Source organism: Argiope bruennichi, chromosome 3 (genome assembly GCF_947563725.1).
Source record: "Argiope bruennichi chromosome 3, qqArgBrue1.1, whole genome shotgun sequence".
NCBI lineage: Eukaryota > Metazoa > Arthropoda > Arachnida > Araneae > Araneidae > Argiope > Argiope bruennichi.
In genome coordinates this window covers 103,474,391-103,497,256 of record NC_079153.1, presented here as the reverse complement: position 1 = coordinate 103,497,256, position 22,866 = coordinate 103,474,391, and positions in this window count along the sequence as shown.

Sequence of the window (22,866 nt, the reverse complement as noted above, 5' to 3'; positions counted from 1 at the left end):
TCCTTGCTTTTATATATGTTTACATCATATATAATTTTTTTCTAAATTGAAAAAAGTTATTTTTGATTGTTAGCATTGTACTTGATGATAAACTATTTTTGATTGATGAGTATGTATCTTTGTTTTACAAAACATATGCTGGTAATTCTTAAATTCATTCTAAGTTTAGAAGAAAATTACAATTGCAGGAATATAATTTCTGGGGCATTGGACAGCCTGTCAAAGACCAGGTATCTCCTAAAATCCACTTGTATTTGAATTTTACAGTCTTAAATTTGCTATAATTATTGAAATTATTTTGTGTGAAAAAAGTGGCTTCATGTATAGAGATTCAAACCTGCAGTATCCTGATTATTTTCAGAGTATAACTTCAACCCCTATTTTATTTTTTTATATATATAATATCTAAAACCATGTATAATTTTAGATAATTTTTATTCTACGCTTCAAACGGAATACGAGAAACAAAGTTATTTTAATTTAAACTAGAACTTGCAATCGTGATTACAAATTCCATAATATTCCAGATTGCTTTATTCTAAGGTTCAATATTCTTTTTTATCATTATTATTATTTTATGATTACTTACTATATGAAAAGAAAACTTGATTTTCCTTTCTTCAAATGCCATATATTGGCGTATTCGAATTTAGCATGCCCATTTTCTTATAAAGCTTTCAACCAAGAAAAAAATCTCTACATATTAACAATACTAAGAGTATGAGAAAGTGGATTTTAAAAGGTTTTCCATATCTATATTTTTTAAGATTAAATTTAGAAGAAATGAATATGCAAATAATAATATAAAAGAAGTAATTCATGATGAATAAAAATAATTAGTATAAAAAATTACAGTGAGAAAATTTTGAACACAATTTTAATATTCAAAATGACTTTTTTTAATTTATTATATGCACATTTTGAATGTCTTAAGAAGGGTATATTTAAAATTTCAGCAACCTCATTTTTATTTTACTGAAAGTCATAAGAAGTACGGGCAATTTCAAAGCACACAGTTTTCTTAAAATCATGGAATATATTTATTATAGCTCCACATCTTATGTTATCCATTCAAAATAAAATGTAGGAAGTCTAAATAAACATAATTTCTTAAAAAGCTTTAATAAGTACATTCACACAGAAAAGTGCCATAGCGGATATATAGATAGAAATAACATTATAAATTTATTATATGTGAACACAAATAGTAAGTATTATATTTTTAAATGCGTGAATTTGAGATTGCAAATCATCTCTATCTTATGCAGATTTCTAGAGATTTTTACCCTCCTTCTAAGAAAGGAGGGAAAAACTGAAATTATGCCTACCTAGTTTTACATATATGAACCTGATAATGAAAAAAAAAAAGAACCAATTAAAAGAAGGAAATTCAATGCATATTCTTAGACCCAAAATTTTGAATCTATAATAATATTTGACGAAATTGAACCAAGTCTACATTTCCTAAAAATACATTTTTTTTATGTCGAAACCGAATGTATCTTCAAATGATTTAGTTATGAAAACTTGAAGTGAAGTGATTGATTTAGTCATGAAAAGAAGGGAAAAAAATGTTATTTGCTCGAAATAAAATCAAAAATTTATTTTATTTTTAAAAGTTTTTATCATTAATTTTTAAGAAACATCCCAAATAAGAGAAGTCAATTTCATTTCACTAAATATTGCACCTTATCATAGATTTCCAACGATAAAGTTTCATTAAATAGAACAAACTTTTGTATAAAAACAGTTTAGTTTCTGTAGAAAGGGATGATATAAAGTTACAAAACTTAATTTTCTTACTCTCCCCCCTAATAGCAAAAATGAGGGGAGGGTTTTCAATTTTTTTAAATTCAATGAATTAAAAAATTACATTCAGGTATAAACTTTGTCATTAGAAAATATTTAAAACAATAAAGATATGTGTAGTTTCAAACAAGTCCTTAGTTTAACAAATTAAATTTAGTATAAATGTACCAAAACTAATTAATCGATGTGGTGTATCTGTAAACAAAAATTCGCAATCAAAGCAGTCAAATAAAATATAGATCTCTTTTATATATTATTATTAACATAGCCTAATATGGCATTATGTATATCAAATCTGGTTAATCTTAAATAATATATATTTAACCTAATTAATCTGACAACCTATTAATCTAATCTAACAAAATACTTACACCATAAAGAAAGGATAAAACAAGACTAGAAGATAGTGTGTTTCAACTCCAAAACTTATACTATTATGTACCTATACAAGCAAACTATACTAATTGGAAAACTCGCAAATTCATGAAATCCATTTTTCTAAGCAATGGTCAATTCTTATATATTTTAAATGTTCGGATTAATGTAAGAAGGATTCACAGCCTTTCATTACAATTACATAATCATTGTAACTTTTATTTAATATGTAATTTTTACATTTACTTATAACAATTTTAAAAACTTTCTAACTCTAAATAATCGTAATTTTTCCTAGAAGTCCCTCTTCAACAATACATTTTAAACTGCGATATTTCTTTCATTCATCGGCTTATCTATATTTAGGTTGTTTGCTTAGAATTACTAATTACTAATTAAACTGTTTCTAATTTGGTATCGATATAATTCAGAAATTAGGAATCGGACGCTTTGGCCACGCCTAAATGAAAGAGAACGAAATCCTTTTGATGTCTTTGCTAATTGTTTTCCCTCTTTCTTTTCATTCTACGAAGAATTTCTCAGTAACCAAAGGCTTTCGAAAAGACACGCCCACCAAACAGATCAAAAGGTCATCTGTTCTTCGGTTTGAAAGAGTTTCGAAGGCTCTTTGTAGTTTATTTAAAACACCACTCTTACACCTCAAACACACAATTGTTTTCTACCATATTTCATACAATACAGAATCATATATAGAAATGACTTTGTTATTAAAACTTTAAATATTTAAAAATAATTAACAATAAAATATCTATTATTGCAACTTCGTGCGTTGAATTTCATTTTGGATATAGAACAAGAAGTAATTACTTTCCAAATAACTCTCCAGAGGCTTTTAAATAAATAAAAACGAATACCCACGACGGAATGAATGAGGAAAAAAAAATCCCAATTTAACATAAGATTCAATGCTACTTTAGCTGAAATCAAAATATCTTAAACCTGATCTGATTTCTCTTATAATATATTTCTCTAATTAATCAAAAATAATAAGAGAAATTTAGGAAGCTTAATTTATTGTTAAAATATAAATGTATCACAACATGAATACAGCACTATAAACATCACTATGAATATGCTATAATTATCGCATTATCATGATTGTATATTCATGATAACATGAATATAGCACTATAATATCCAAATCATCATTTTGATTGATGATTTCGATATTATTTCTTCTCCTAGCATTTTTAATATGTTCTTGATAGATTGTAGATATTTGGGTTTAAATCAAGAAATTAAGATAAGTAAAATAATTAAATTACATAATATTTTATTTGTTTTATTTCCTAATAAAAAAATTAATATCTAATCATAATTATTTCAAAAAATTTAGTTTTTACTATACTCCACAATTGGATACAAAACTACAATTTTAATCGTAAAATGCCCATATTAAATTTCATAATTTAAGTCATTAAGTTATCGCTTTTGAAAATAAAGAGAAATACACGGTCAATGTCTTGATGCACTCAGTGTAATTATATTTTAGATGTTAAAACTGTACATCAAATGTTATCCATCTAGCCTTTTCGTTTTGTAAATATTGTAATGCAACTGCAAAAATAGATTGTCTCAGAACGAATTTCTTTCAAAATTTGACAGGAATCTACAAATTTGTTGCTAAATCCACATACCAAATTAGATCCATATAGCTCAGAGTGCTTTTAGGTTATCGTATATACAGACAGAAAGACAGACATAATACCAAAAATGTGTTTTCCGAGCTCAGGTAGGTCTGAAACGTAGAGATTCGTTTCTACTTTATAAACGAGTACAAAATTCTTGTATAAAACTTCTTCTTTGTATAATAAATACTCCATTCTACTTTGTATAGAGAAAGTATAAACTGAATAGTTGAGGAAAAGTTGATTTATTATATGTGTAATATATATTTGTGATACAGAAGTGAATATGTATTTGTGATACAGAAGTGAATATATATTTGTGATACAGAAGTGAATATGTATTTGTGATACAGAAGTGAATATATATTTGTGATACAGAAGTGAATATGTATTTGTGATACAGAAGTGAATATATATTTGTGATACAGAAGTGAATATATATTTGTGATACAGAAGTGAATATATATTTGTGATACAGAAGTGAATATATATTTGTGATACAGAAGTGAATATATATTTGTGATACAGAAGTGAATATATATTTGGGATACAGAAGTGAATATATATTTGTGATACAGTTGTTTATTTTATCCGAGTAAGACAAAAGAAATGTATGTAATTAAAAGAGCCTATACTTGGCCTTTAAGAGAAGAAGGGGAATTACTTTTACATTAATGAGAGTATTAGAAATTATACTAGCTCTTTTTATTATTATTATTTTAACCGCAGCCCATCTTACAAAAAGTAAGAAAGGCTGTGAAACTACTGACAAGATTCAGCTGAAAGAAATATTTATGTTAACAGATACTACACTCAACAGGCTCGGAAGGAAATAAAGTGCATATTTATTGTAAAACACGTTCCAAAATATATGTATTCAAAAAGATCAGATTGTGCTGTTTATTTCCTCTTTACACAATTGAAAAAGATTGTTAAGGAAGAAAAAAATTATGGAAGGAAAAAAAATTATTTTCGCACATCAAAATATATTATGAATGTGATTAAATTTCTATTTTATTTAGAGCATCATAGTTTTTGCCTTTTCTATTTTTATATCAGTATTTTTAAGTGAAAAATTTATTTTCCTATTTATGTTTTTCTTAAATTATTTTTTGTTAGAATTATTTTATAAACAATTAAAGATAAAAAAAATGTGCAAGAAAAACTACTGTGCATTTTAAAGGCTTCTGAAAAGCTGTTATACAGTCTTATTTTATTGCAAGAAATTAAAAAATTAATATACTAGAAACTTTAAATTTAAAATTATAGACATCAGCTTGATACAAATAAAGAGCAATTGTTTCAAAATTACTTACCTTTTGACTGTAATTGTGACTCCAGTCTCTATATTCTTTATACTGTCCCGAAATTTTCCTTTCTACGCATTGTTGGTTCAGATGTGAACCAGTTTTCTCACAGAAATATAATGCTGCTATTATCTAGATACATTGTTTTGACTACGCACGGGGTTGATGTAGCTGGGTCATTATTGAAATTATTTCGTGTCGCACTTCCCACCGTTGCATTTCAGTCTGAAATTTCTAATTATTTTGATGAAGAAAATAATTACATTTATAATAAACATATTATTCATGATAATTATATTATAATATATTAACTGTAAATAGATTACAGTGGTAATTTTTTATTTTCAGATATATTTTGAATGAAATTTCATACTTTATTTGAAGACGGGTCTCAAATTTAAAATCTATATCAGATAAAATTCAACAATATTTTCATAACGGAAATTTAAATACCGCAGGTATCATTTCACGTTGTTTTACTTCTATTTAAATTATACTTTTAAATCAATATTTCTGAAAAAAAGTAATTTAAATTATATCACAGTGACATTTAAATTCTGAATCTCTAATGGAGAAAGTAAAGCATTTTTATTTCATTTTATTTCAGACTAACCGTCTATGGAGGCAGTATTATTAATCCCATCGTAGTATTAATCCCATCTTTGATTCGATGGATTAATACTAAAATTTTCAATTAAATATTTTAGGGTGATTGGTACAGTTTCTACAACAAAATATTTTTATATTTAGAATTTTGTGTGTGTATATTATATATATATTGTAGCCATATAGCTCATTCTATTACAGAAGCCCCCAACCTTTCTATTCATTGTACTATGTATCTTTCTAAATTTCTATTATTTCACATAAAATTTTAACTTTAAATTGAAGGGAGGTGATTAAATTTCATTTAATACAAAGGCTTTTTTTTAAACTAAAATATATTTTTAGAAGTAAGCAAAAAAAAAATCGTTCAGCATCGAAGTTTTATGATGAATACAGAAAGCTTTTTTTAATATAATTTCTGCAGTACCTCAAAGAATGATTCAATAAAAATTTCTCTGTTACATCATAAAATTCAGCTTTAATTCCACTTTCAAAGAAATTTAAAAACCAAAATTAAAAATAATTTTTTTAATTAAATTTTTAATTATTTTACGATAACGTAAAAATCATTTTTGTACTGTAATAATTTTAGATATTATCGCGGAAAACGCTAAAATATCTATTAATGTTTAGTTAAAATTTCAAACAAATCACTCCAAGATGCAAATTTCAATACAATGCCAAATATATGTATAAAATGTGGCAATTCTAGATCAAACGTTCTAGCCTATAGACATATAAATGCATGCACAAACACATTTTCATTATAATAAATTATTATTATAATAAATGAAGAAATGATATTTGATATTGTTCATACCATCGAATATTGTTTTTAAAAGAAGTTAAAAGTATTATTTTTCTTCTCAACCGTTTTCACCACAGTTGTCAAAAATAATTAATTTGAGCTCCTTTTTCTAAATATTATTCTTTCTTTTTTGTTTGTAATCAGTCATGCAAACTGACAGACAATTGCAAAACTATGTTCAATTAAAAGAAAATAAAATTTTTCTGTCATGCTAGCAGATCAATAAGTATATAAAAATGGTTGTACATTATTATAATTTGAAAAAAGTTCTAAAAAAGAAAATTCCATAAATTTGATACTTCTGTAGCTCCGAATATATTCTTCCTTTACTTAAAACTCTTATAGAAGAATTATTGTATATCAATAGTAATTCGAAATTTTGTGTTGTGTGAGTATGTAATTTATGTACTTAGATCAACGCTTTTCATTTTTTTTATTATTTTCCAAACGAAATTTGGGTTACATAGAATTAAATTTAGATTTATCGATGAAACCAATCATAATTTGAAAAATTAATTTTGAATTTAATTTTTTTAACTCAATTTAATTTATTAGAAATTTTATTAAAATTATATTTTATATATTATATTTTAACATCAAATTTGAAAACGTAAGCAGAGAATTTTTAAAGTTTATATAATTAAGTACGGTCAAATATAGGAGAAACAGAAATATGATTCGATATTCTGAACAAGTAAGAATTACATCCCCAAACTAAGAAGAATAACAATGAAAAATTATTTTTTTTAATGAATCGTTTTTTCAAAACAAAATTTTTTTAAGAATTTTAATTATTTGAATAATTTGGCTATGCTTCAAAATATGAATTTATAATTTCAGAATATCAATCATTAATCTCGGATTAACAATATATAATCTAGATGCTTAACTCAAAATAATAATTTATGTGTGAAGGGGGAGGGGGGAGGGAATATAATTTTGAGATGACATCATAAAATAATCGTAATTCGAATTTATGTCGTCTTTGACTTGATTTTTCCATTCTTTGCATTCTGTGTGTTATGATATATGTATGTATCGACCAGAAATGCCATCCTAAATCATAATCGTATGCAAAAACACACACACACACATTTTGCTAAAATTTTAAATATTCATTGTTCAGTAATACCAACCCAAATTTAAACTGTTTTTCTTTATAATTAGTATAATTTTCAAATTGGTTTTTTAATTTTTATAGTTATAAATTGCCCATAAAAGTAAATTTTACATCATCGTGTTTACTTGCGTAAAAGCATAGCAACAAAAGTATTAAAATGTATTATAAAAGTATATTTAAAAATATTTTTAAAAACTATTAAAGTTATAAGGAATTGGTAACATTAGAGAGGAAATATTTTGGAATTTAAAGTCTTAAAAATATTTTTAGTATAATGATATATTCTGAAGTTATTGAGACGATATTTAAAAATTCAATTAATTGTTATTAAGAAAAATATTTAAAATTTTGGGAAATGTTTTCACTTGTAAATGTGAGTGCTTGGAAAAATATCTGACATAATGAGAGTAATCGATTCGATTAAGACAAAATTGAGAAAAAAATCTTTTAACTTTTATAATTTTTTACAAGAAAGGAATAATGTTTTATTAATAGAAATTAGTGGAATGGAACTGAATATATAAATAAATAAAATAATTTATGGATTTTAATTTCAATTGTTTTTTGTAAATTTATGGAATCAATGTTACAGAAATAAACAAAAACATTAAGAAGGCGTCTGCGATTTCTTAAAACACTGGTCAATACAGTGAAAGAAAAAAGTTCAGTTTTGATAGATAATCAACGAAGTTTTTGGTGATTTTACAGGAAAAGTGCATAAAATAACTATCAATACCAGGAATATTTAAAACATTATGCAGATAAATAGAATATATCATGAGAAAAAATTATGATTTCACCAATAAAAAAATAAAGCGATAATTTAGCTCGCATTTGCTGAAGAATTCTACAAATATTTTAATAGTATAGTTACCAAACAAAGGATATATTACTTCAGATTTCAAAGGGAAATAGTAATTTACACAGATTTCATAGTTAGCTCTTTAGAACAATGTATATTTTTTACTGGTAAAAATATCTAGGAAAGTTTTATAAGATTTGAAAATTATTTAATTTTTTTTTTCAATAATTGTAAACCAAATCAAGATTCTATTGTAAGAATGCAGTTTGGTAAACTTTAGTTTTGTTTTGAAAGAAGACGAAGTTTCAGATTTGGATCGCCTTGATTATAATACGCAGTGTTTATCTTATAACGACATTTAACTGTTTTTCCCTAATTTTCCTTCTCAATTTCTGCTTTGAAATTGCGTATTTTTCGAATTATGTGAGAACGTCAGGACTTTCTTACATGGGAGAGAATGGATTGTAGTTGCATTGTCTTACAGATTTATAAGCTTGTAACTATGTAAAAGAAAGATTCTTGATAGATCTTTTCTAAATAATATTATTTTATTGAATGGGTAAAATATTATTCATTTGGGCCTGTTTGATTTTCGTGAAAATAGGAACTTTAAATTTTTTAAATGACAAGCTGAAACAGAATTAAACTTTAGAATGAAAACATGTAATAACATCTAATCGACTTTTCATAACAAGGAATTGATTTACCTGATAGTGTTGTTTTTACCAATATCTCTATTTAATAAATGGGATTAATAACACAACAGGAACACATTTAAGAAAAATTTCTTTATCATACTGTTTACCATGGTGATAACCGGTGACGGATATCTGGTTATTTCAATAATATCTTGGGAGCATAAGCGATTGGCACAGTAGACGGATGTTTGAGTAATCATTCAGAGCTGATGGACACACTCTCTGGATATCTTACTATATTAAGAGTTTGAAGTAGACATTCTGAATATTGCTACAAATTTTGTCATGGAGTATTATTTGAAAGAATCATAATATATATTCATTTATAATAAAATTATTGCTTTAACAAGGTGAATATATTGACGATTGTACACAAAACAAAGTTAAAGTTTGTTTAAAAAGTACACAAAATAATAAAATAATAATCATGTGCATTTATACTTGCTGAATAAATATGAATTCAATAACTTTATATAAAAACATATGATTATTAGTATATTAAAAATTAGAAAAATAGCATATGATGCTCTTCTTTCAATGATCCCTTTGGTTGAATTTCCTTTTACAAAATATGTAATTTTGTCCAGGAGTAATTATCATTTTAAATTGAAACTATTGAACCACGAGAAAAGAAATTAAGATTGTAGCAACATATTTTGGTAAACTGTATTTTACATATGTGAAACATTGCAGTCTCCTGCTTCTTACAAAGCCTCACTTAAGCAGCTCGGTCTGTACAAAGAGGGTGTTGCACAAATTGTCTTTAACAATTCTAGTCTAACTAGAATGTATATTATTACAACCTATTTCTCCTAAATTTCATACTCATTTTTCCACTCAAGTTAATATATGATACAATTTATTTTGCATTCAAGAAAAGGATTCATTTACTCGAAAGATAATTACAGGTCTTGTATTTTAGCCATGAATAGAAATTATGCCTCTGTCTCCTACCAGTTTAGTTTAGTTATATTAACGTCCCATTGTAAAGCAACACTGGGCTGTTTTGGGACCTCGTAATTCTGAACCACGGTCAGATGACGAGGACGGAACCTGAGCTGACAACCCTCTCTCCACGCCACACCACACCAGCGGGAGAACTGTCTTCTACCAGATTGGTTTATAAGTTACATTTTGAAAGCTGTTCATCCTACTACGAAGGAAATATTAATTGAAAATGTAATTTCCAAATGTTTTATGGATAGTTGTATCTATAAATATTAAGCAAGCAATGGATAGAAGAATATTTCATCATCTCTGTCAAAATTCAAAAAGAAAATTATTTACTAGAATTGTTTGACACTATAAGGTCAGGAACAGTATCTTTTGTCTGATACAAATTTTAGTAAATTATATATTTTTCTTGGGAATCTTTATTTTTTCAAATGCTCACATACACCTAAAACACTAGTCATGAGACATGGATTTTGTCCTATATATTATGATTTCTTTGTTATGAATTACGTTAAATCAATAACCCACTGTTAAAGTAAGTCATAGAATGTTGGAAATGAAACTTGCTGATTTGAGGGACGTGTCACGAAGCTCTTGAACTCAAGGCTCTCAATCTTCGGACTGAACAAGTGATAGAGGTATGAATATGGCATTGAGATTAGTTATAAAGTAGCTCTTCTATATTAAGTGACTATTTTTCACGAAACAATAAACCGATTATAATTTACATTTCGAAAGACACAAAAAAATAAGGTAAAGAACCAGAAATTTGCTTTCGTGTTCTTTCACCAAAATCGGTCTATAGTCAATTCGGTGCGATAAAGCATAAAGCTTTTATAAAATGTATGAATGAGATAACAAGGTCTCTTGACGTTTTTTAGAAACAGTTTGTCGTAAATTCCGATTTCTTTAATGGTGATGATGTCGATTATATCTATTTTCTCTAAGAATCTGGTTCAAAGATGTTTATTGAATTCTTGCAATGGTACAAGGCTCAGGACTTTACGAGTATCACTGTTTCTTACAAAATGGTGCTGTAACGGCATGTTGCTAATTTGCCGAACGACCACATTCTGTAATCTTTCTAGAGCAGTTGTGTGGATCTTTGTAGCAGTCTCACAAATAGGAGATACAATTTTCGAAAGGAAGTAGAATTATGTATGTATGTAGAGAAATATGTTTGTTATAGAATGTTTGGCGTCAGAACAAATATTCAGAATTTTTTAACAAATTCTTATAATTTAAATTGTACTAAAATTCTTAGTTAACTAATCATTATTATACAAACATAAGTATAAGTGTTTCATTAAAATTTCAAAGAAGGGCTAGTTGTATAATTAAATTAAAAAATATTTGTTTATAAAAAATAACTTTTATTAAGTCAACATTGTAATAATAATAATTATTATAAACTAATTGTTAAACTATAGAAAAAGTTAATAAGAGTGTAATTACAGTGTTGAAAACTTCATCGTTAATTAGTTAAGAACAATAAGTCAAAGAACTCACAAAGTGATAATGCACGAATCACCTCAATGCATAAAAGTTGCCATTTGCACAATACCTAATAATTTGACATTATTTCAAAATCATTCCAAAATAGCTCTCGTATAAATTCAGACAGGACTTTAAGAAATCAAACGCAGTTTATGTCTACCCAAGTTTAGGCAATTGGTGTGATGCATCTGTAAGCATAAATTTACATTAGAAAACGAATCAAATGAATTACAATAAATCCAAATTCATTACACTGGAATAACAAAAAACGGAAATGCGACTTAAGAAATAATACAAAACCTTAAAAACTCAAATAGTTTAAAATTTATCAAGCAGTTCGAATTGTAGAATTTATGCTATTTAAACCATAATAAAAATAAAGCTTTGTATGTTTTACTATATGTCTTGGAAATTAAGGAAATCAAATAAAACTGATTTTGTTATGTAATATCTTTTTCTGTGCTTTCTAAATGTTTTTATTGATGTAGAAACATAGGTGCAATATCATTGCGATTACATAAATATAGTAACTTTTATAATTATTTTGTTAAACTTTTAAAATCTTTCTTAATCTTTCAATTTTTATTTTTGAAACTGGAACGAAATTTTTGAACTTATTGAAATGTTTTTTTAACTTCGGCATGTTTTTGTTTAGACTGTTTGTTTAGCAGTATTAATTAAATTGTTCCTGAATGAAATAGCATTTTCATTTTCATTCTAATTGTTTTTCCTTTCTCTTTTTATTACTACAATGTATTTTCCTAATATAATAACATTCTTAAATGGGAAAACACATAATCATCTAAGATTAAATCGAATCTAAGATCTAAAGATTACCCATCTTGTCGTTTCTAATCAGTTTCAAGAGGTTCTTTTAACTTCATGTAAAACAAATTTCTTCCATTCAAGTCGTTCAAAACACACGATTAAGAAATTTCTCTACAAAAATGCAAGTAGCATTAAATGCGTAGCGATATCTTCATCATTAAAAACAATAATACAAATATATAATATTTAAAGCTGACTCATGATAAAAACAATTATGGTAGCTGCTCTGTGAGTTGAACTTTATTGTATATGTAAAATTAGAGGAAATATTTGGTATTTTTATAGCTTTTTCGTAATTATTGATTAAATAGGATGTGGATATTGAAAAAAAATGTTTCACAATTTGCTACAAGATATGTTTTACTCTGAAAAATATTTAAAAATAAATTTAATTATCGATGACGAAAAATCACGAGAAAAATTTCAGGAACAAAATTCACATTTTTAATATAAATGTATACTGACAAACAATTTCTCACCATCAAAAATAAATAAATACATTTAAAGTTGATGATGACAAAGATGATGTTGAAGTTATTTCTTATTATGATGAGTTTCGAATAAATTATGGATGATTTTGGTTAAATTATAAACCTTAGATAATTAAAATAAATGTATCACAAAAGATTTTTCTGTTAGTTTATTCTTTTTAAATAAAGCTAATACACAATCCCGACCCTTTGGAAACATTTTAGTTTTCATCATACAGTGGCGATTATTAGATTTTTTTTTAATTCACCAATATGATATAACAAACATTTCTCATGGATTTCTTCAAGAATTTTACTAATTTTTAAAATGCAAGTCATTGCATAAAAATGGATTTGTTTTAGTGGAATGAATGTTTATGATACAGAAAATCATTCTTATTATTCAGTAAAATGAAAGAGATATTTTTGAAGCATAGCGTACTCGGCCTTAAGGAGAGAATACGGACATTCACTTTCACTGACACATTATTCAAACATTAACAATTTCAGTCAGAATCGCGCAAATTTTGATGTTTGAATAATGTGGTTTTTCTTATGACTGTATTATAAGGAGTGGTGATTACTGAAATTCAACATGAGCCGTTGTTAAGAATTCGTTACCGTTTAAGATTGGATAAATAATATTTGCTTCAGAATTATATTAATGAAAATAAAACATTTCGCAGCTTACATACTGTACGCATTCCAGAAAATGTAAAAATGATTAAAATAATGAATTTTTGAAGTTTGCAACTGTACCATAAATAAATAGAAATCCTTTGCAGGACGTGTTTTCAGTACACAAATATTCTTAAATGTTTTCTAATCAGAAAAATTTAAATTAATTAATGATTAATCATTTAACTATTAATACTGAATAACTTTAACTTTAAATGTTACAAACTAACAATTTTCCAATTATTTGAAAAGTGTCGTATTCTTCTTCAGCTCCTATAAACCAGTGATAATGCTCAGCAAAAGATTTAAGAATGCACATTTACTAACTATTTTGAGACGAAACACATTCTAATTTTTAATCCACCTGAGAAAAATAAGTTTTATATAACATTTAAATAAATACCTGAAATTTTGTTTTCTTTCTATAACTAAGACCAATTGTTGAATATAAAACAAAAATTCAGTGTGTGAGTATATATATATTATAGAAATTAGATAAAGATTTTGAAAAAATACATATAAGTAAATAAAATTAGAATTTCCTGAAGTGTAATTCACATTAAGTTTGCAATTTCTCAATTATCACTAGCATTTTCAATATGAGAAAAACATTAAACATATTTAATTTGGTTGCTGCTGGCATCTCAAATGATTCGCCCTTGGGATTCACTACTTTTAATGCCAATTCATTATTCTTTTTTCTAATGGTTAGTAAAAAATGACAAACGACATTATAAAGATTTTTTTTTAAAATTTAACTAAACATTAATAGTTGGACGTTTTCCGTCATAATATCCAAAATTATTACAGTGTAGAAAAAAATGTTACATTATCGTAAAAAAAATAATTTTAAAATAATTTTTTAATTAAATTTTTATCATGGTTTTTGAATTTTTTTGAAAGTTAAATTAAAATTGAATTTTATGATGTAACAGAGAACATTTTATTGAATAATTTTTTGAGGTATTGCAGAAATTATACAAAAAAAAAAACACATTCTGCATTGATCATAAAACTTCGTTGCTGAATGATTTTCTTTGATTACTTCTAAAAATATTTTTTAGCTTTAGAAAAAAAAAGTCTTTGTATTAAATGAAATTTAATCACTTCCCCTTAATTTAAAGTTAAAATTTTATGGGAAGTTATAGAAATTTAGAAAGAAACATAGTGCAATGAATAGAAAGGTTGAAGACTTCTGCAATAGAATGAGCTATAAGGCTAAAAAATATATATACAAATTTCTAAATATAAAAATATTTTGCTGTAGAAAATGGACCAAGTGCCATAAAATATTTAATTCAAAAATTTTAGCATTAATCCCATCGAATCAACTTGCCTCCAAAGATGGTTAGTCTGAAATAAAATGAAATAAAAATGCTTTACTTTCTCCGATAGAGATTCTGAATAAAATGTTTATCCTCATGATTATATAGTGTGAGATTTTGATAGTGATTTCTTTACACCTGTCTTGGTAAGGAAAAAAATGAATAGGGAAAAATAAAATATTTTTCCCTATTATATTTTTTTATTTTATTTTAATTTACATAAAAATAACAAAAAACGAAATCAATATCAAAGCCAAAATATAAAAAAACACAAAATTAAGGATTACGTATACATATTATTTACATAAAATAACGAAAACTGAAAAAAAAATTTCAAATAATATTTATATTATTTTCACTAATTTTAATTTCTTCTAAGAAAATAGGATTTTTAAAAACATGAAATATCCACTGAACGGTGGCTAAGTTTCGTTCTTATTTTGGACACAATATTTCCTGAAATTGAAAATACTCGTTCACTCGTCACTGAGTTTGGCATCAAATTACAAATCTAAGTTTTTTGTTCTTTTATTCGTTTGTTCAAATAATGAAAATTCAGCTTTCAGTGTCTTTGGATTTGTAAGTTTTTCTTCAGGGTCTTCAAGAAACTAAACAATTATATTATTTCCGACAATTATTTTATGAACTGATTTCAAATGATTATGTAGATTGACGTAGTCGATCCTTTGCAGCTCAATATTTTATTACAATGATTTTAGATTGCCTTGTCTATCCCGAACTTTTTGAAACTATCCCAAACTTCCAACTTACATATTTTTATCTAAAAATGAAATTAAAGTTATTGAATAAATATTTTTGACGTTTACTTTACAATTTTATTATTTCAACTATTAATATTAATGCAATTTAAAATAATCTAATCTACACATTTTCTAGGAATTAAAAAAAAACACTTCTTAATCTAATTTCGATGCTTGCTAATGACATAATTTATGTTAAAACATTGCGAAAGAAAATATGGAATATTTTAACGCCCTGTGTTTTATTTAAAATTTCATTAAACAGAAGCCAGAACTTCTTTTTTACACTACTTTTTAATAGAAGAAATTTATATAATAAAATTTAAATTTTAAAATGGGAAATAGAAAATATAAACATAAAAATTAAGCATACTTAATATTTACGTTATTTTTACCAAATATAACAACTTTATATTTTTGTTCCCAGTTTTCAAGTTCACAATATTAAGCAAACCTGTCGTGACTCGAGACGGATCGGATTCTGAGAACACATATCGACAATTCTATTTCATTAAGGGGTGAGCGCGGAATGATGAGCACATTTGATCTTGGATTTCTCGCACTAGATACTTTTTTAGTTCTATTTTTTTCACGTGTATGTGAGTGTTATGTCCTTTCTGACAGCATTTTATTTTAACTGAATATTTCGTATTGATAGGGCTAGTTCAAGTGGTGTAAAAAAGCTTTCAGGAGTGGTACGAAGAAATTTTATGTGATATCATTAAATACTGTGATCAAGAAGCAGAAAACGGGCAATTATTTATTCCTTTCACATGTTCTTCGAAACTAGCCAGTCAAATTGCTGACGTTTCTATTAGCACCGACTTTCTACCGATAGACAAAACATCCAACGAGAAGCAAGAGATGAACTTTATCAAACTTTTGTTTCACCCAGAAAAAAAAGGTGAAAAGGGATGTTCATGAAAAACATGAATTGACGAATTCGAGGCGCAACTGTGCAGTACACAAGCACTGGCCAACTCAACTTGCAACGTTGAAAAAATATGTTTGCTGCCCGTTGAATAGAATGAATAGCAAATCAAATAAGTTCAAAATTAATTTTTACATAATAATATTGATTTTTAAAACCGGTTTTCTTAATTTAAAAACCGGTTTTCGAATGTGACAAATTTACTTCAAAAAACCGATTTTTTAAAAACCGGGTTTGAAAACCGTCAAACCCTAGTGCGCACATACTACAAACGTAAAAAACAGATTGTATCATAGAAACGCATAGAGAAACATTTATTACCATGGTATACTCTCAACTAATTCTACACCTACAATAATATAAAAGAGGTTATTTTTCTTTTCATTTGTCTTAAAGATTCGAAATCTTACCCTTCCATAAAAGCGAGAAAAATAAGGCAGAGCAATAAAGTGCATCATATCAGCAAAACTGAACATAAGATTGTTTATCTCTAATACAAAACGTTAAACTAGTTTTCTATTATTGCTTTCCCTTTTCCTCTTACATATTCTGATAAAAAAAAACATGCAGTTTATTATTATGAAATAAAACGGGATCGTTTTTAACGATTGACATATTTATTATAAGGTCAGAAAATAAAATTTTTTAAATGCCATAAAAATTCTTGTTAGTCTGTGCAAATAAGCTGTGTCTATAAGCGTAAACTTATAGAAATGGAGAAAATAAGCTTTTGTTGATCATTACTTTAAAGTTGTTGAATATTTCCTCACAAAAATCAATCAATAAATTCAAGGAATGCTTGAAACTAGATAGAAAAACGCTTTTATATTATATTTTATAACAATTATTATTAATATAAATAAGGGGCGATCAGTTCGATTAGGCCAACTTAAAAGATGCTTGAGGACATTTAAGAAAAGATTTGTTCCGATGATGAGGGTTAGATACATCCGATAACGGAACTCCAATAATTTCTACACCACTCCTTTAATGTAGTAAAGGTCGACAGATAAGGATTTATTATCTATGTAATGTACTTTGATACAACTTGGTTTCGAATTAATCGAAAGCAATACCCATATACGCTGTTTCTATTTAGTTTATTATATAGTGAATTCTATTTTCTCAAAGAAGACAGTCGGTCCATATTCAATCGAATGTGTATAATTTTGGATAAGCTCGATTTAATCCCATGGAAAGCAAATTTATTAATCATTTTAATTAGAAGAATAATCTTATTTTGAGAAATTTATTGTTATTTTAATCCATATAATATCAAGTTCTATCCCATAATCCTTTTTGAGAAATTTATTGCCATTTCAATCCATATGAGCTTAAAGGGCATATAAAATACTTAGGCGAATATTAGAGATATTTTTGCATTTTTAATTTATTTCTGCTTCGATTTAATCAATGTTTTATGTATTAAAAATTCTTTTATTCTAATTCAGATATGCTATTATTGGTTGATGAGCTAGTTTAATTTTTTTAATCTAAATTTATGGAATTTTGAATAAAATCCGATATGATAATTATTCACTCAATTTAAAGGTGAATGCAAATTTTTCTGAATTTAGAAGAATGCATTCAAACAGTAAGATCAAGGAAATAACTTTCTTTAACATAAAAAAATGGTTGATTTTAAAAAAAACTTAACGAAATTAATTTTGGAAATCTAATTTATGGAAATAAATAATTCATATTTAATAACGTGTTTTTGCGACCAGTTAGTCCACTAAAAATAACTGCTATATGCAAATTCATCCCTATCTATTATAAATAAATAGATGCTCACGATAGTATCAATAACCTATTTTTAATAACAAATGGGCATAGAAATTAAAGCCATGTTAATTTAATAGTCTGTTTTATCTAATATATATATATATAACATACAGTAATGACGATAAATTCCATGGTATCACACTGCCATTAAAAAAGTGATGGTTGGGTTATCTATGCTCAAAATACCAATTTCTAAAATCAATCAAAAACTATTTTTTAAGAAAATGTTAAAATTTAAATACGAAGATGGTTTAATCGGTATCATTGAAAAGGTAGCTTTATTTTGAAACGGCAGGAAATCTATATTTTCTTGAAATAATAGTATCACGGAAAAGCTCCATAATCAGACTGAAATAATAAGAAATAATACTTTCTATATCCAAAGGAAATAGAAAGCATTTCATGAATAGTAAATATGCTGCTATTTAAATATGTGCCAAGTCATTTAACAAGAGATGAGACTTCTGATAACTGTCTTCTTACAGCCGAAAAATCTTTATATATAATTCTAAGCTACCTGAACTCATTTCAATTCATTTGACTCACCTATCTATCCTGACATATTTGTACTCATTTGACAATTCATATTATAAGTGCATTCTTTCTGATATGTGAGCTATCTAGAAAGACGTCGCATTTGCAAGAACGTTCGAAGCTGCTTTGTAATTGCTAATCTATATGCAGTTTCCAAAAATCTCCACTCAGAATGATGAATTATTGATAAAAACAAGTAGATGAGCATATATCTGAGCAAAATATATTTCATTTGAAAAACAAGTTTTTTGTATCATCATCCAATATCAGATCATTCTTACAGTTTTCCGATATCGAATTATAAGAGATAATTTCTGAGCATGATGATGCATTTCTAGTTTATGCATGAAATATATTCTATTTTTTTATGTATCGGTTTGCATATTCATTGTAATTTGATGAAAGATAGGGAAAAAATGAGTAAAAATTTCAAGAATATTTTCTTTTTATCAGATGTTATTTAAGCACTTATTCTTCACATTTTTTATATAATATTTGTACCAATCCCTCCGAATAAAAGACATCAAGATTGGTTACAAGATATTATAACTGGAAACAATTATTTAATATTAAAGCTTCTTTTCTTCAATTAAACTGAAATATTTGTGCAGTAAAATTTTTTATGATAGAAAGTTTTTACGATAAATTATATATCACAAATAAGGTATCCACCTTCATATGATATAAAAATATAATGTATTTAAAAATCTCTCAGTATGTTATTTACTACTTTTTAAACAGAAAATGATGATGCAAATATTTATTATTTATTTCTATGCTTTGCATTAATTGTACTGAATTTTAATTGTTGAGTTGTTCAAAAAGTATCCGCCAATATTTATAATTAATTGAAAACTATTTTTTGTACTAACATTCAAATTTATTCAATTATATGGATGCCATTTTATTTTATAATTATTTGCTATCTACCGGCACGTTTCATTATTCCACTGCTCTTCGAATCTCTCTCATTTTTTATTTAAAAGAAATAATTTATAGATATCTAGATAATTCAATTTTTCTTCCAAGTGAATATAACAAAAAGAGATAATCATGGTAGTATGAAAATGCAAAAGCCAGGATGATTTGGAAGATAATTAGATATCCTAACCATTGTCCAACAATTTCCGTTGGATAGCCAAAAGTACATTTCGACAAGCATTATTTTATTGAACACTTAACTCTTAATGTTGTGCTAATTTTGAATACTTTTGGCGAATGGATTGCTTAAAATTCTCTAGCTGGGTACTATATTTAAACAAATTGGTTGCTTCCGTAGGCGACTACAGCTCATAACAGAAAATATGTTTTAAATTTATCAGCAACAAATCATATTTTCTAGAAAGGAGCATTGGCCTTTGTAGTGGTCAATCGCAAACGACTAAAATCAATTTCCTCTTCCTTTTACTTAAAATTATTGTAGACAACTCTTTATTAATTGATGCTTATCTTCCATTTAAAAATAAGGAGTTTCCATTGTCTTCAAGGCAGTGATTCATACTTACAAATACATTTCAAATAAAAATTTCAATTAATATAATTGGCATCAAACATCAAAGCGACCATGGAATCAAAGTTCTACCAAATGGACAAATTATAAAATGCAACATTTCGAATTCTTTTGCTTACGACAGAAAAATTCTCAATTTATAATTAAAGTCTTAATTTTGTACATTTATGCATTATTAGTTTATTGGAAATATGGTCTTAGTTAAAAGTACAAATTTATTTTACGTCTTGAAAAGCAATCTTAATAATCTTTTGGTTCGTCATGTTTACATTGACCCAAACTGAAATCAAGATACCTAATTTAGATGTTGAGTAGTCACACATATTGACGAATATATCACTTTTCAGAAAACATAGAACTTTAGATCTAACACCAAGATTTCAGCGTGTCTAAAAACAGTAATCAATGCAAGCTATTGAAAACAGTCCTCATATTTAATAAGAAGAATAGAATAGAATATAAAAACTATTAATTGAAAGAAACAAAAGTATTAACATGAAAATACAAATTTATATATCTAAATCGAATTATTCATTAAAATTACACAAGCTTCATTCAATAAAATCAATATTGAAATTAATTAATCTCCATTTATAAAAGAAAATTATTTTGAACATATTGTTAGAACATATTGCTAAGGAACATTGCTTCTCAGAAATATCTACTGCACTGAAAACCAAGAAATTTGATATAATTGCAATAATTTTGATTGCGATTCAATGCACTTGAAAGTCAAAATTTTAGATTGAATGAAGAAAAATGTTATTTATTATTTTGTAGTGTTTTTAAGTTTTTTTCCGTAGTACCATATCGTTGAATTCTAGAAATAAATCAGCACAAACAATAACAGAAGAAAGCAAACAAGCCGAAAAAAATAGTTTTTTTGTCTGTAAATTTATTCAATAAATTTTGAAAAGTTTTTAAAAACATTTATTTTTTCAAAATAGCAAATTACGAATTAAAACTAAAATTTCTTTGATTTTCAATTTAGTAATTCATTAAAAAAAATTCTTTTAGAAAGCTCGAACGGGAGCATTTCTCCTAAGTCTAAAAACAAGGTCATCGCAATATTTTTGAATATTGACCCAGATGAAATTATTTAAAATTTCCTACGGTTTTCCTTTTTTACCATCTATATTAATAATTCAAAAAAATCATGAAATTTACTTTTAGAAAATTTCATGATTAAGTCTAAGTGCATATTTGGTGGCAAATATTCTAATTTCGCTAACTTTATTTTTCTTTTAAACGTATCTTTGATTCCATTTCTTTCTTTCCCACATCATTCATAAATTATTATCCATGATCCAGGCCAAGAAAAAAATTTGTAGAATCATTACTATTCTTTTTATACTTCTTTTAAAAACTTTATTTTATATTATATTATGATTTCGCTGACATTTGTCACATTACGAGAGACGATGTGGAATCTACTAGTCATTGATATTATTTCGACAGAAAAATTTGCATATACAATACAATAAAAATTGACAAAAATATTACATATGGAAATAGACTAGCCAATTATTGAACTATTTATAATTTTAATAACTTAAACAAGTAACTAAATAGCTTTTTAAAATTAAATTATTAATACTTTGATTTATTTCATTTTTTGGTAGCAAATTTTATATCAAAATTATTCACTGTAAGAATGTCATAAATTGGCATTTTTAAAATCATTTTAAACAATTTTTTTTAGATAATTTGTTTTATATTCGTGAGCATGCCATTATAATCAATTTTCGATTCTGTTTCTACAGTTTAAGAGTTTTAAAATTTTGAGTCGTTCTGCCGAAAACAAGACAACATTTTAAAATTTTCAGAGTTTAATGAACAAATAATCGATTAATTTTAATTCAATTTTGATTTGACACAAATGGAGTCCCTAGTAGGAAATTCAACCTGGAATCAAATCCATTTCATTGAATTTATAATAATAAATTATGAAATATCTTAATTACTAAAAATGTAAATGAGCAATAATTTTTTTAAATGTCTCTTTCAAATACAATTTATAACACAAACTTAGAAATCAATATTTTCTTTATCAAAAGATATTGGAACCAAAGCAAAAATATAAAGTCGGAAATCGTTGAAAGCAACGCTTTATAGATAGATATTAAGTCAAAGTAAATATCTGAAATAAAAAATCCTTTATGAATTAAAAATTATATAATTATTTATTAATATAATAAAATAAAATAAAATATTAATTTAGTTTACTGTACTTCATATTTTTGTATTATTTTATCATAATCCCAAGAAATATTTTTAAACAAATTAGTTTCTAATATTTAATACACCAAAAAAAAATATCTAAAAAAATTCTTCTTTAGAAATACTTTATGAGTAAAAACATTCGGAAAATTTAATTGTGAATTTTAAAGTCTCTTAAATGTCATTACATAATCAAATT